The sequence below is a fragment of the Berghia stephanieae genome, chromosome 2, assembly GCF_034508935.2.
Source record: "Berghia stephanieae isolate SIO BIC M18660-M18661 chromosome 2, UCSD_Bste_1.3, whole genome shotgun sequence".
NCBI lineage: Eukaryota > Metazoa > Mollusca > Gastropoda > Nudibranchia > Aeolidiidae > Berghia > Berghia stephanieae.
Window position 1 is genome coordinate 82294619 of NC_088361.1, and position 17239 is coordinate 82311857.

Sequence of the window (17239 nt, forward strand, 5' to 3'; positions counted from 1 at the left end):
TTATTCATCACCATCAGCTTGCGGGCGTTGAGGGGCTGCTGGTAGGGTCTGTTTTCTATCCCGCTTGTCCCTTTCTTTGCGGATTTCTGTCTGTGTCCTGGAATGAATTACAGGGATTTTTCTGGCGTTTTTTTACCTCGGGTCTAAGTAACCTCGGTTGTAAGTTGGACACAGATAGATTTCTGCTCAATCTTTTCCTATTCTTCTATTGTCTTTCTTTTTCTAAGCCACTTGTGACCCAAACGTCTCGCAGGTGGCTACACCTAAATCTACCTATCTGTCCTTTTGTGGTGTCAAGCTTCATCTCTTTGTGGTCGTCTTATGTGTATCAGAATTTCTGCTAGTAAATTAATTTTTATTTAAACGATTGTAGTTAAAATGACACATTTTATTAGTAACAATAACACTGCTTCAACATTGCGAAAGTCATGACTGACATCTTAACCTCTTCACCCCTATCTCCGCATCAGTGATTATACCCGAGTGTTTTCCCACTTATCACACATTCATATCAATACCGACAACACATCTCGTTCCTTGCCGTTGCAATCTATCTAATCCTGTTCCCGAATACTGCTTCAATCATGCCACAGTCATGCATGACATCATCAACATCCCCACATTCACTTGTGTAACTTTTTTCACTAAAAAACCCAATATGATTAAATACACTAAATCTTTGGCATGCTGCATCAATTACAATTTTAAGAAAGTCTCTTTTCATGAAATCTAATAGGACGGTATCGCTGACAATCATCAGTTAATGTGATTAAAAAGTATTAAACAGTTCTGGAAACTACGTAGATTCGGCTTTTATTCACCAATTTAGGGATTTTATTTGCATCTATTTATATATTACTGAACACTGATAATGAAATCGCTTATGAGGGAGATGGTTGTGGGGGCTGGTGTTGGTTAGGATTGTGACGATGGAGGTAGAATTGGGGATGAAGTAATTATGGTGATATTTTTTAGGACTTGGATTCCAAATCATGCTTCAACATTCTGAAACCAAGTGAGTCCACACTAAGCCTTTCTTTCCACTGTCATTGTGGTCATTATTCATGTGAGATACTGAGAAACGTACTTCTACCGGTCGAAGTGCACTGGCTTTTTTAGTATTGAACCTCATACATAAAAGTTACTCGGAGGTCTACGAATAACCGGATTGTATTTGTATGGGATGTTGTCTAACGTGACTTTGGTAACAAGAACGAATGTAATTGGCTTGACTCTTCCTTGTCGAATCACCTTAGGGCTAGGTCAGGAACTGTAACATTATTTGATCTCCGTCGCTGATTTGCGTCTATCGTCATCTCCTTAACAACACCAACATCCATTGCCACCAATCTTGCATTGGGTCTTAAAAAACAATGCGATTTAATGTACATAATTTTTGGCATTCGGTATCAAATACATTTTGAGAAAATCTATTTCATGAAATCTCATAGGACGGAACCGCTGGACAATCATTTGTTAAATGTGTAAGTTTTATCGAACAGTTCTGGAAGCTACCTAGATTGGGCTTTTATTCAACAATTTACTGATTTTTATGCATCTATTAAATGTTACTGCACTGTTAGGGCTTTAAAAATGGTCGTGATAAATAATCTATCCCTTCGCAAAGGCGTTTGAATCAATTCGTACTCCCTCTGGCATATTTTCTTTTGTCAGCCTTTTCTTGACCTACTTTCCATCTTTCCATTGTTTCATTCTTTAATCTCGTTGCTTATTCTTTGTGAAAAAGCATTTTAATTATTGGATTATCTCTTTGATGTAATGGTGACACGAATGACAACTAATCAGATCTGAGGTTTGATGCCCAATGGAGCAAGGTTGATTTTTGCATGATCTGTTTTAATTTCATTCTACTTAATCTAACAGTCTTACAATAACTATAATGCGTATAATGACGCTCAGCATATTTTCGGAATATAGTTCACTGATTGCCTACAAGAAATAGTTATAAAAATAATGCCGGTATCTCAAAGACTTAATATTATTTTCCGGACAATGAACGCCTTTGTCAACAAAATACGGAATCAGTATGTCAATTTATGGTTGTAAATGTCAGATCGGATGCTACTGTCATTATTTCTCCCGTCATTGCCGTATTACATTGAATCGTTGCTATTTTTCAAGTAGTTTGATTTTTATTGAAGTCTGTCAAAAAGGTGCATCCAGCTGGATTTCCTCTGTTTTTATCATTGGTGCTCATTTCATTTTCAGTGGTGCACTACAAATGTCATAATGCATAAATTTTGGTTATTTGCATAGTTCACCAATAATTCAACAATACTTTCCCACATTTATCCTCGACATCAATATTATTCATTCACCATCAGCTTGCGGGCGGTTGGAGGGGCTGCTGGTAGGGTCTGTTTTCTATCCCGCTTGTCCCTTTCTTTGCGGATTTCTGTCTGTGTCCTGGAATGAGATTAAGGGATTTATCCCGGCCGTTTTTGTTACCTCGAGTTTGTAAGTTGGACACAGATAGATTTCTGCTCTATCTTTTCCTATTCTTCCATTGTCTTTCTTTTTCTAAGCCACTTGTGACCCAAACGTCTCGCAGGTGGTACTACCTAAATCTACCTATCTGTCCTTTTGTGGTGTCAAGCTTCTTTATCTCTTGTGATCGTCTTATGTGTATCAGTAAGATTTCTGCTAGTAAATTAAGTTTTATTTAAACGATTGTAGTTAAAATGACAATTTTATTAGTCACAATAACACTGCTTTCAACATTGCGAAAGTCATGACTGACATTTAACCTCTTCACCCCTATCTCCGCATCATGATTTACCCGGTGTTTTCCCATTATCACACATTCATATCAATACCGACAAGACATCTCGTTCCTTACCGTTGCAATCTATCTAATCTTGTTCCCGAATACTGCTTCAATATGCCACAGTCATGCTGACATATCATCCCCACAGTCACTTGTAAAGAATTTCAGCTATACGATTGTTGGTGAACTTTTTTCACTAAAAACCCAATATGATTTAATACACTAAATTTTGGCATTCGTATTCAAATACAATTTTGAGAAAGTCTCTTTTCATGAAATCTAATAGGACGGATCTCTTGACAATCATCAGTTAAATGTGATTAAAATAGTATTAAACAGTTCTGGAAACTACGTAGATTCGGCTTTTATTCACCAATTTAGGGATTTTATTTGCATCTATTTATATATTACTGAACACTGATAATGAAATCGCTTATGAGGGAGATGGTTGTGGGGGCTGGTGTTGGTAAGGATTGTGACGATGGAGGTAAAATTGGGGATGAAGTAATTGTGGTGATATATTTTAGGACTTGGATTCCAAATCATGCTTCGACATTCTGAAACCAAGTGAGTCCACACTAAGCCTTTCTTTCCACTGTCATTGTGGTCTTTATTCATGTGAGATACTGAGAAACGTACTTCTACCGGTCGAAGTGCACTGGCTTTTTTAGTATTGAACCTCATACATAAAAGTTACTCGGAGGTCTACGAATAACCGGATTGTATTTGTATGGGATGTTGTCTAACGTGCTTGGGACAAGAACGAATGTAATTGGCTTGACTCTTCCTTGTCGAATCACCTTAGGGCTAGGTCAGGAACTGTAACATTATTTGATCTCCGTCGCTGAATTTGCGTCTATCGTCATCTCCTTAACAACACCAACATCCATTGCCACCAATCTTGCATTGGGGTCTAAAAAACAATGCAATTTAATGTACATAATTTTTGCATTTGGTATCAAATACATTTTGAGAATCTCTTTTCATGAAATCTCATAGGACGGAACCTCTGGACAATCATTGTTAAATGTGTAAAAGTTTATCGAACAGTTCTGGAAGCTACTAGATTGGGCTTTTATTCAACAATTTACTGATTTTTATGCATCTATTCAATGTTACTGCACGGTTAGTGCTTTAAAAGTGGTCGTTATAAAAAAATCTATCCCTTCGCAAAGGCGTTTGAATCAATTCGTACTCTCTCTGGCATATTTTCTTTTGTCAGCCTTTTCTTGACCTACTTTCCATCTTTCCACTGTTTCATTCTTTAATCTCGTTGCTTATTCTTTGTGAAAAAGCATTTTAATTATTGGATTATCTCTTTGATGTAATGGTGACACGAATGACCAACTAATCAGATCTGAGGTTTGATGCCCAATGGAGCAAGGTTGATTTTTGCAATGATCTGTTTTAATTTCATTCTACTTAATCTAACAGTCTTACAATAACTATAATGCGTATAATGACGCTCAGCATATTTTCGGAATATAGTTCACTGATTGCCTACAAGAAATAGTTATAAAAATTAATGCCGGTATCTCGAGAAGACTAATATGTAATTTTCCGGACCATGGAACGCCTTTGTCAAACAAAATACGGAATCAGCTATGTCAATTTCATGGTGTAAATGTCGATCGGATGCTACTGTCATTATTTCTCCCGTCATTGCCGTATTACATTGAATCGTTGCCTATTTTTCCAAGTAGTATTGATTTTTATTAGAAGTCTGTCAAAAAGGTACATCCAGCTGGATTTCCTCTGTTTTTATCATTGGTGCTCATTTCATTTTCAGTGGTGCACTAAATAAATGTCATAATGCATAAATTTTGGTTATTTGCATAGTTCACCAATAATTCAACAAAACTTTCCCACATTTATCCTCGACATCAATATTATTCATCACCATCAGCTTGCGGGCGGTTGGAGGGGCTGCTGGTAGGGTCTGTTTTCTATCCCGCTTGTCCCTTTCTTTGCGGATTTCTGTCTGTGTCCTGGAATGAGATTACAGGGATTTTCCCTGGTCGTTTTTTTTACCTCGGGTCTAAGTAACCTCGGTTGTAAGTTGGACACAGATAGATTTCTGCTCTATCTTTTCCTATTCTTCTATTGTCTTTCTTTTTCTAAGCCACTTGTGACCCAAACATCTCGCAGGTGGCTACTCCTAAATCTACCTATCTGTCCTTTTGTGGTGTCAAGCTTCTTTATCTCTTTGTGGTCGTCTTATGTGTATCAGAATTTCTGCTAGTAAATTAAGTTTTATTTAAACGATTATAGTTAAAATGACAATTTTTTTAGTCATAATAACACTGCTTCAACATTGCGAAAGTCATGACTGACAATTTAACCTCTTCACCCCTATCTCCGCATCAGTGATTTTACCCGGGTTTTTTCCCACTTATCACACATTCATATCAATACCGACAAGACATCTCGTTCCTTGCCGTTGCAATCTATCTAATCTTGTTCCCGAATACTGCTTCAATCATGCCACAGTCATGCATGACATCATCATCCCCACAGTCACCTGTAAATAATTTCAGCTATACGATTGTTGGTGTAACTTTTTTCACTAAAAAACCCAATATGATTAAATACACTAAATCTTTGGCATTCTGCATCAAATACAATTTTGAGAAAGTCTCTTTTCATGAAATCTAATAGGACGGTATCGCTTGACAATCATCAGTTAAATGTGATTAAAATAGTATTAAACAGTTCTGGAAACTACGTAGATTCGGCTTTTATTCACCAATTTAGGGATTTTATTTGCATCTATTTATATATTACTGAACACTGATAATGAAATCGCTTGGTTGTGGGGGCTGGTGTTGGTAAGGATCGTGACGATGGAGGTAGAATTGTGGATGAAGTAATTGTGGTGATATATTTTAGGACTTGGATTCCAAATCATGCTTCGACATTCTGAAACCAAGTGAGTCCACACTAAGCCTTTCTTTCCACTGTCATTGTGGTCATTTTTCAGGTGAGATACTGAGAAACGTACTCTTACCGGTCGAAGTGCACTGGCTTTTTTAGTATTGAACCTCATACATAAAAGCTACTCGGAGGTCTACGAATAACCGGATTGTATTTGTATGGGATGTTGTCTAACGGTGACAAGAACGAATGTAATTGGCTTGACTCTTCCTTGTCGAATCACCTTAGGGCTAGGTCAGGAACTGTAACATTATTTGATCTCCGTCGCTGAATTTGCGTCTATCGTCATCTCCTTAACAACACTAACATCCATTGCCACCAATCTTGCATTGGGGTCTCAAATAACAATGCGATTTAATGTACATAATTTTTGGCATTCGGTATCAAATACATTTTGAGAAATCTCTTTTCATGAAATCTCATAGGACGGAACCTCTGGACAATCATTTGTTAAATGTGTAACAGTTTTATCGAACAGTTCTGGAAGCTACCTAGATTGGGCTTTTATTCAACAATTTACTGATTTTTATGCATCTATTCAATGTTACTGCACGGTTAGTGCTTTACTTACTTACTTATCCGAACCAGCGACCACCTGAGCTCTAGCCCTTCGGTCTTGTGCCATGACGTAGAAGTTAGACGTCTTTTGTAGTTGTTCCAGGTGACTATAAAGTGTGTTACTGATGCTTGGATTTGGTGGGAGGAATGTGCATCTCAGATCTTCAAGAGGTTGACATTCAAGCAAGTGGTGTGTTACTGTTTCATTGGGGTGTTGACATAGGGGGCAGGAGGGGGATGTGTCTTTTGTAATTTTGCTTAAATGGTTGTTGAGCGGTATGTGTTGTGTTCTTAGTTGAAAGATGATGCTTTGCTGGTGTCTTCTGAGCTTATTTAGGCAATCAGTCTTTACAGGAGTGGTCATATGGGAAAACATACATCTACCCGTGGTGCTCATTGCCCAACTGTTCATCCATTCTTCTCTCTTATTTGTTTTGATTATTTGTTTCGCTGTGTCTAAGGATACTGGAAATGATGGTTGTAAAAGTGTTGATCCGAGTCTGGCTAGTCTGTCTGCATTGTCATTTCCTGGTATATTTGAATGTCCTGGTATCCACTGGAGAGATAAGTCTACTCTGTGTGTTGTAAGGAATTCATCTAGTTGAGATCTTAAACTATTGAACGTTGAGGAGAGTTTATCTAAATCGAGAGCTTGGAGAACCGATTTGGAGTCTGTGAAGATGACAGTGTTTTGAAGTTTTGAAGGGTTTAGCTGGAAAACAGAAGAGAGGTGTCGCAGTGAGGCTTCTATTGCAACTGCCTCTGCCTCGTAGTTTGAGCAGGAGCTTCCGCAAGAATTGTGGATTTTATCACAGGTTTTATCTGGGTATTCTACTACAAACCCATACCCAGCATTTTTAGTTCCTTTGTGGGCAGATCCATCTGTGTAAACATGTATCCAGTTGTCTGGGTATTCTTGTATCGTCTTCATTGCTAATGTTTGTATATCTGATTTGTTTCTATTTCTTGTTGTTTCTTCTACGAGGTTAGTCTTTATTTTTGGAAGTTTTAGTTCGGCGTATGGAGGTTTTTGACTGATTAAAATAGATTTTTCTCTGTTTTCTGGGAGTCTGTGTCTTTCATTCAAGTTGTTAGCAATGTGTAGCAGGGATTTTTGTTTTAATCTTGTTCTTGGTTTCCATTTCTCTGCCAGAATTCTGTTTGGATGGTTTTCCTCTTTTCGTTTGTATCTTTCAACCATTTCAAGCACTGCTGATTCTCTGCGAAGTCCAAGTGGTTCCACATTAGTATGTATTTCACATGCTGCTGTGGGTGTCGATCTCAGGGCACCGGAGATGAAGCGAAGGGCTTGGTTTTGTACTCTGTCCAAGGTTTTGTGTGCGTTTTTACTACCTACATTTTGGAGGGCTAAATTGTAGTCCATGACGGAACGCACATAGCCTAAATAGAGTTGTCGAAGCGAGTTTTTGTCTGCTCCCCAATTAGTACTGGCTAGTCGTTTTAGTAACTGGAGTCTCCTTGTGGCTTTGATTTTTACATTCTGAGTGTGTTTGTTCAGAGATAGTTGTCTGTCTAACTGTATGCCCAAATATGTGGGGTTTTCTTCTTTCGCGAGTCGATGGCCTTGGATGGAGAGTGTTATTTCTTTCTTGGAAACAGGATGGCTCTTAGTAAATATAGAGTAGACTGTTTTATTGCAATTTACTTTTAATTTCCATTTATCACAGAAGGTGTTTAAGCTTTCTAAATCTTCATTTATTCTATTGGAGGCTATTGGTAGGTGCTTTGTAGTATACCACATAACTAAATCGTCAGCATATAGGGCCTTTTCTGTCTGTAATACTTCTGGTAGATCATTTATAAAAATAAGAAAGAGAGTACAGCTGAGGCAGGATCCTTGTGGGAGACCTTCCTCTAATACTTCTCTGTTTGACAGTCCGTTATTAATTTTTGTTTGGATTGTTCTGTTACTGAGAAATTGTTTAATCCAGAAGTAGAGATTTCCATCAATTCCGTAGTCCATCATTTTTGATAACAACCCTTTCCTCCATACTTTGTCATAGGCCTGTTGGAGATCAACGAAAACCGCGACTGTATGTTTTCCATCTTGAAAGCCATCAATTATTTTTTGACTTAATCTAAACAATTGATCTTCTGTTCTTTGCCCTATCCTAAAGCCTGCCTGATATTTATTTAGTAGGCCACATGTCTCCAGCCACCAGTATAATCGGTTATTTACCATTCTCTCAGCGATCTTTCCAACACATGAGGTGAGAGATATTGGTCGGTAACTTTTCGTTTCGTTGGGTGGTTTATCTTTCTTTAAGATTGGAATTATAATAGCATTTTTCCATCCCCTTGGTACTATTCCTGTCTCCCATGTTAGATTTATAAGTTTGAGAAGCATCTGTTTACCTCTCACGCTAAGATGCAGGAGCATTTCATTGTGTATCTTATCTGGTCCAGGGGATTTCCTTAACTTGAGTTTTTTCATAGCTCTGTGAAGTTCTGACATGGTAAAGCCCTCTTTGAACAGATATGAGATAGCTTTTGGGGCCTTTTCTTGATGTTTAAGATCTTTAATCAATTTTTTGTCCTTTTCACTTCTTTTTGATGCCTTGTTTACTGAAGCAAAATGTTTGTTGAAGATCATGGCTTTTTTTTGGTCATCTTCCATTGTTCCTTCTGTAGTTTTCATGGGCTTTGGGTTGGTTTTCGGGGTTTCATTGTTAAGATTATTAAGTAAGGCCCATGCTTTTTTCCCATTTTGATTGAGGTCAATATTAGCGCATGTGTCTGCCCATTTCTTTCTTTTAGCGTTGTTAATAGTTCTTTTGACAATTGCCGATGCTTTATTGTACTCAATCTTGTTTTTAATGGTTTTGTTTTCCTCTAAGTTTTTCCTTGTTTCCTTTCTTGCATTTACTGCTTTTTCAATTTCTTTGCTCCAGAAGGGTTTGTAGTTCTGTCGACTACCTCTTGGAATTCCTGCTTTTGCAGCTGCAAGAATGGCTTTGGTGAGGGCTTCGTTTAAATGTTCTACACTTGATGAATCTGTAATTTTTGGAAGCTGGTCGTCTAATGTTGCTGTGAAAACATCCCAGTTTGCTTTCTTGAAATTCCATTTGGATTTCTGCTCAAATGTTTTCTTCTGTGTTTGAACTGTTATTTGTGTTAAAATTGGTTTATGGTCACTGCCTATTTCATCCAGGACTTTAATGTGACAAGAATTCAGAAGGTCAGAGGAGATGATGGTTAGATCGGGATGACTCAGGGACATATGAGCTCTGTGAAGAAGGGTCGGGACTGAGTCTGCATTTTGTAAAATGGTGAGGTTGGTTGTATTGCAAAGCTTTTCTAGTTCTTTTCCTGTGTTGTTTAGATTTTTGTATCCCCATAGTGGAGAGTGGCCATTGAAGTCACCAGCAATTATTGTGTTGTTGTATTGGGAACTGTTTAGATCTGTTAGGTTTATAGTACACCGTGGAGGGTTGTAAATGTTGTAAATGGTAAATTTCTTATTTAGGTGCCATAAGGTTACTTTCTGTACATCAGTTGAGTTCTGTGATGGTTTAGAAGTAACATCTCCCGTGATGTCATTTCTTATATAAGTAATAACACCACGGCAGTCATCACATTTGCAGGTATAGTATGTATAACCAGCAATATATGAATCGCTATGTTTATACAGGGTTTCCTGAAGTAAAGCAATGTGAACTTCCTTTTCATTTAATAATTTCTTCAGCTCTGTCTTTTTATTCCTGATTCCACAAATGTTAATTTGTAAAATATTCAAATGTTTGTGGAATTTCTTTGTCCCAGTAGCTGACTTTTCGCGCAGATCAGCCTGGGTACTCACTGTCTGGCGCGGACCTTTTTCGAGGCGACGTCCGAGCTCGTATGCTTTCCTTTTGTTTGTCATGGCATGCTGGGGAGTCTCTGGTCTGTCTTCCCACCCTAACCTGTATTCCTTGTCAGCTGCATAACATCAGGAGTTGAACTGCAGATGCATGTTCCTCATATAATTAATTTTTATAGGGTTTAGTCAAGTAGCCTTCATTTTGTCTTTCCCACAGTCTCTTTCATGATTGACGGTCGCCCATTCCCCGCCACCTACTGTTTCCTGGCTTGCAGTTATCGATTTCAGTTATTCTTTCTGCTTAAAGGGCCATATTTCATAAACAGAGGATCGTCACGTCCTGTGTCATTTGTGTCGATGAGAGATTCTGTGGGCCTAAAACAAAGGGATACCAGCCCTTTCCCCTAAAAATCTCAATTTTTTAAGAAGGATACATGATTACAATCAATCACAGATAGTCATACAGAAGACATGGGCCACAGGTCGACCAAAGAGGGAGTATAGAAGTGTTAAAGTTACAGCATTAGGAAACAAGTATGAGCTATAGGGGTAGATTAAGAAAAGTAAGGACATACAGAGGACACCACACTACAGAATGAGTGTGAGGTGGGTGGGTGAGGAGCAGAGCGTGTACCACTCATCGGTGGGTTCTGTCTCCTGCACCTTAAGAGGAAGGGGTCCCACCTACTCCTTAGCCCGGTTATACCGCCGGGGACTCGGTCGCGCCCATAACAAACTCAGTAGAAACGGGGAACACCACGGGAAGGTGCTGTTATGGACACAATAATGCATGAGAGGCCATATGCAATAATCTCTGTCAGACAGGATTACGCGGCAATCAATGCACCTGGAAATGAGAGGTGTTGGGTTCGAAATGCACATCAATTTCCTTTCAGCAAGCGGGACGTCCGGCCCAGACCTTGCAGCTCCCCGGTTAGTGCTTTAAACGTGGTCGTTATAAAAAAAAAAAAAAAAAAAATCTAATAAAAAATCTATCCCTTCGCAAAGGCGTTTGAATCAATTCGTACTCTCTCTGGCATATTTTCTTTTGTCGGCCTTTTCTTGACCTACTTTCTATTTTTCCATTGTTTCATTCTTTAATCTCGTTGCTTATTCTTTGTGAAAAAGCATTTTAATTATTGGATTATCTCTTTGATGTAATGGTAACATGAATGACCAACTAATCAGATCTGAGGTTCGATGCCCAATGGAGCAAGGTTGATTTTTGCAATGATCTGTTTTAATTTCATTCTACTTAATCTAACAGTCTTACAATAACTATAATGCGTATAATGACGCTCAGCATATTTTCGGAATATAGTTCACTGATTGCCTACAAGAAATAGTTATAAAAATTAATGCCGGTATCTCGAGAAGACTAATATGTAATTTTCCGGACCATGGAACGCCTTTGTCAAACAAAATACGGAATCAGCTATGTCAATTTCATGGTGTAAATGTCGATCGGATGCTACTGTCATTATTTCTCCCGTCATTGCCGTATTACATTGAATCGTTGCCTATTTTTCCAAGTAGTATTGATTTTTATTAGAAGTCTGTCAAAAAGGTACATCCAGCTGGATTTCCTCTGTTTTTATCATTGGTGCTCATTTCATTTTCAGTGGTGCACTAAATAAATGTCATAATGCATAAATTTTGGTTATTTGCATAGTTCACCAATAATTCAACAAAACTTTCCCACATTTATCCTCGACATCAATATTATTCATCACCATCAGCTTGCGGGCGGTTGGAGGGGCTGCTGGTAGGGTCTGTTTTCTATCCCGCTTGTCCCTTTCTTTGCGGATTTCTGTCTGTGTCCTGGAATGAAATTACAGGGATTTTTCCTGGCCGTTTTTTTTACCTCGGGTCTAAGTAACCTCGGTTGTAAGTTGGACACAGATAGATTTCTGCTCAATCTTTTCCTATTCTTCTATTGTCTTTCTTTTTCTAAGCCACTTGTGACCCAAACGTCTCGCAGGTGGCTACACCTAAATCTACCTATCTGTCCTTTTGTGGTTTCAAGCTTCTTTATCTCTTTGTGGTCGTCTTATGTGTATCAGAATTTCTGCTAGTAAATTAATTTTTATTTAAACGATTGTAGTTAAAATGACAAATTTTATTAGTAACAATAACACTGCTTCAACATTGCGAAAGTCATGACTGACATCTTAACCTCTTCACCCCTATCTCCGCATCAGTGATTATACCCGAGTGTTTTCCCACTTATCACACATTCATATCAATACCGACAAGACATATCGTTCCTTGCCGTCGCAATCTATCTAATCCTGTTCCCGAATACTGCTTCAATAATGCCACAGTCATGCATGACATCATGAACATCCCCACAGTCACTTGTAAAGAATTTCAGCTATACGATTGTTGGTGCAACTTTTTTCACTAAAAACCCCAATATGATTTGATACACTAAATCTTTGGCATTCTGTATCAAATACAATTTTGAGAAAGTCTCTTTTCATGAAATCTAATAGGACGGTATCGCTTGACAATCATCAGTTAAATGTGATTTAAATAGTATTAAACAGTTCTGGAAACTACTTAGATTCGGCTTTTATTCACCAATTTAGGGATTTTATTTGCATCTATTTATATATTACTAAACACTGATAATGAAATCGCTTATGAGGGAGATGGTTGTGGGGGCTGGTGTTGGTAAGGATTGTGACGATGGAGGCAGAATTGGGGATGAAGTAATTGTGGTGATATATTTTAGGACTTGGATTCCAAATCATGCTTCGACATTCTGAAACCAAGTGAGTCCACACTAAGCCCTTCTTTCCACTGTCATTGCGGTCATTATTCATGTGAGATACTGAGAAACGTACTTCTACCTGTCGAAGTGCACTGGCTTTTTTAGTATTGAACCTCATACATAAAAGTTACTCGGAGGTCTACGAATAACCGGATTGAATTTGTATGGGATGTTGTCTAACGGTGACTTTGGTAACAAGAACGAATGTAATTGGCTTGACTCTTCCTTGTTGAATCACCCTAGGGCTAGGTCTGGAACTGTAACATTATTTGATCTCCGTCGCTGAATTTGCGCCTATCGTCATCTCCTTAACAACACTAACTTCCATTGCCACCAATCTTGCATTTTTGTCTCATCACAATTCCCATTTCGCCACAAACCATTCCAACAAATTCACCCCTAATTTGAATCTCCATGTCTTTGATTCTACTCGAGTTTTTTCCCATATCATATCTACATATCAATTCGACCAGAGATTGTCATTTCAGGGCTTACATTTTCAACCAAACCAATGCTGGTTCTGACGACTGCTTCAACATTGCCACAGTCATTGCTAACATGTGCACGAAATATCATATAGCTGGGGTTTTTTGATATGTGACAGTGATGATGTTGGTGGTGTTTGCCATGATTGTGACAACGTTGAAGCAGTCAAGAACAGGATTAGATTGATTGCAACGGTAAAGCCGGAGATGACAGTCTTGTTGGTATTGAAATATAGGTGTGATAATGGGAAAACACTAGGGTAGAATCATTGGTGTGTAGATTGGGAATAGGGGTGACTTTGCTGGAATGGGTCGTGGCAAATTGAGAATTGTGCTGAGACCAGAATGCAAGATTAGTGGCAATGGGTGATGGAGATGTTAAGGGAAAGACGGTAGATGCAAATTCAGCGATGAAGATCAAATAATGTTATAGTTCAAGACCTTACCCTAAGGTGATTCAACCAGGAAGAGAAAACCCAATCACATTCTTCCTTGTTACCAGGATAACTGTTAGTCAATATCTCATACAAATACATTCCAATAATCCGTAGACCTCCGATTCACCATTTTGTCTAGGTTCAATACTGAAAATCCCAGTGCACTTCCACCGGTAGAAGTCCGTTTCTCAGTTTTTCGCACGCATGATTACACAATGACAGTGGAAAGAAAGGATAAGTGTGGACTCACTACAAATCCGAAACGATATCACCACAATCACATCATTCCCAATTCTACCTCCATCGTCACAATGCTTACCAAACACCAGCACCCACAACTATCTCCCTTATAAGCGATTTCATTATTAGTGTTCAGTCCTTGCTTTCCCCGTGACTATCACCATCATCATGTTGCAACCCTAACACTTACCAACACAACCGTGACATATCCTTCCCCCTATCCTTATCCCACGATAAGAAAACCCTACATTTTTATCTCATTTATCACACCTTTCATCCGACATCCCTATCCTCTAGCATCTAGAACTCGTACAGTTATATTTCCTAACAAGACCGCCCTTTCCTTTTTCTGTCACCTACTACAACAAATCTCAACATCAAACAGCCTCATATTTCGGCCAACACATAATTCATATGTTTCTTTGTTAACTTTCGACATAGCTGACATAACTTACAAGTAGAAAATATAAAAAACGAAATGATCTCCAAAGATTGAAAAATGTATAGGTCTTTATGATTCATTGAATATCCTGAAATGTTCTTGCAGATGTTTTTGGAATTCATCGTGAATCGAAGATTTTTATTCAGGAAGAAAACCAACCATCTAAAATTCCGTGCAAGTGCTTTAATGAAAGGTAAACCCGCATGAAAACGTAATTTATCCTCAATGAGGATATCTACTTTATTAACTTTACTGACTGAATATGATATTGCTTTTCTTCGTGGTACCGACATTTACACGCTTTGTAATCAATGAACTCAATACCGATAAAAGAAATGCTGATCGTCATTATACACACAGTATTTACCTATGTTTCCTAATCATAAAGTCACCTGAAAGTTGATCTCTCACTGTCCGCTACGTCTCTGACCATCCCATCAGTCTATCTGGAATCTTTTCTTCTGTTGGCCTTTTCTTTACCTACCATCGAGTTTCCCGTTGTTTCGCCCTTTAATCTCGTTACTTAATCTTTGTGAAAAATCATTTCAATTATTGGATTATCTCTGGTGTAATAGCAACACGACTGACCGACTAATCAGGAGATCTGAAGTTCGATCCCCAGTTGAGCAAGGCTGGTTTTGGAGATGATCTTTTTCCCTCTTTTTTGTAGTCTCACAATAACTGCAATTGTATAGTGTCACTCAACACAACTTTTAATCAGAATATGAGATTACATCATTGTACAATACATTTTACGCAGGAACCTTGGACCCTGAATTCAGCTTGTAATTTGAAATTAGCAATAAAGTGCCTAGAGCTCCAACTCCTAAAACTGTTGTTGCAGAAATGTTGCGAAAATCAGCAATTTTGTCAATTGTTATACTATATACCCCCTCACCCCAATTATGATGACCTTTTCAATTAATTACTGTTATGTATTGTTATGCTTTTTGTTTGAGTATTATATCATTGGTTTATAAATATTTAGTCTGATCCTATGCTTGTGTCTCGATGAGACGTTTATGTGATTCCAAACTAAGTGCTCTGATAGTGTGCTTTTGGAATCTAGACTATTTCCCTATTTGAACCAATCACCTTTGTCTTACTGTTTTTGGGTACATTTACTTGTGTTTATAATATTTTTTACTATTCCATCTCTTTCCTTTTTACTGTCGCTTAAATGACCTAAAGTTGTCGCAAGCGTCGTTAAACTGATAAAAACAACAAAAGCAAAATTCGACATAGCTGACAGAACTTACAAGTAGAAAATATAAAAACGAATTAATCTCCAAAGATTGAAAAACGTATAGGTCTTTATGATTCATTGAATATCCTGAAATATTCTTGCAGATGTTTTTGGAATTCATCGTGAATCGAAGATTTTTAGTCAGGAAGAAAATCAACCATCTAAAATTCCGTGCAAGTGCTTTAATGAATGGTAAACCCGCATGAAAACGTAATTTATCCTCAATGAGGATCTACTTTATTAACTTTACTGACTGAATATGATATTGCTTTTCTTCGTGGTACCGACATTTACATACTCTGTAATCAAATGAACTCAATACCGATAAAAGAAATGCCGAGCGTCATTATACACACAGTATTTACCCATGTTTCCTAATCATAAAGTCACCTGAAAGTTGATCTCTCACTGTCCGCTACGTCTCTGACCATCCCATCAGTCTATCTGGAATATTTTCTTCTGTTGGCCTTTTCTTTACCTACCATCGATATTCCCGTTGTTTCGCCCTTTAATCTCGTTACTTAATCTTTGTGAAAAATCATTTCAATTATTGGATTATCTCTGGTGTAATGGCAACACGACTGACCGACTAATCAGGAGATCTGAAGTTCGATCCCCAGTTGAGCAAGGCTGGTTTTGGAGATGATCTTTTTTCCTCTTTTTAGTAGTCTCATAATAACTACAATTGTATAGTGTCACTCAACACAACTTTTAATCAGAATATGAGATTACATCATTGTACAATACATTTTACGCAGGAACCTTGGACCCTGAATTCAGCTTGTAATTTGAAATTTGCAATAAAGTGCCTAGAGCTCCAACTCCTAAAACTGTTGTTGCAGAAATGTTGCGAAAATCAGCAATTTTGTCAATTGTTATACTATATACCCCCCTCACCCCAATTATGATGACCTTTTCAATTAATTACTGTTATGTATTGTTATGCTTTTTGTTTGAGTATTATATCATTGGTTTATAAATATTTAGTCTGATCCTATGCTTGTGTCTCGATGAGACGTTTATGTGATTCCAAACTAAGTGCTCTGATAGTGTGCTTTTGGAATCTAGACTATTTCCCTATTTGAACCAATCCCCCTTGTCTTACTGTTTTTGGGTACATTTACTTGTGTCTCTATAATATTTTTTACTATTCCATCTCTTTCCTTTTTACTGTCGCTTAACTGACATAAAGTTGTCGCAAGCGTCGTAAAACTGCTAAAACAACAAAAGCAAAATCCATCCCTTGTTTTCGGAAGATATTCCAAGGATTTGCTTCTAACTTTTTAGATAGGCCGTTGGTCTCCTCAAAATATTTTCTAACAGATTCATCAGAATAGCTACACAAAACTCCTTACTTAAAATCAGTCCTTTAGCTGCTTGAGGCGAGTGTTCTGCCAATTTACCAATCGATGTTAAAAATAAGTTCTTTTGTTACTCTGCAGTTTGTGTGTATAGATTTGTATGTCAGCGCGGGCGCGCCTGCAAGTAAGGATGGCTGAGAAAGACAGAGATA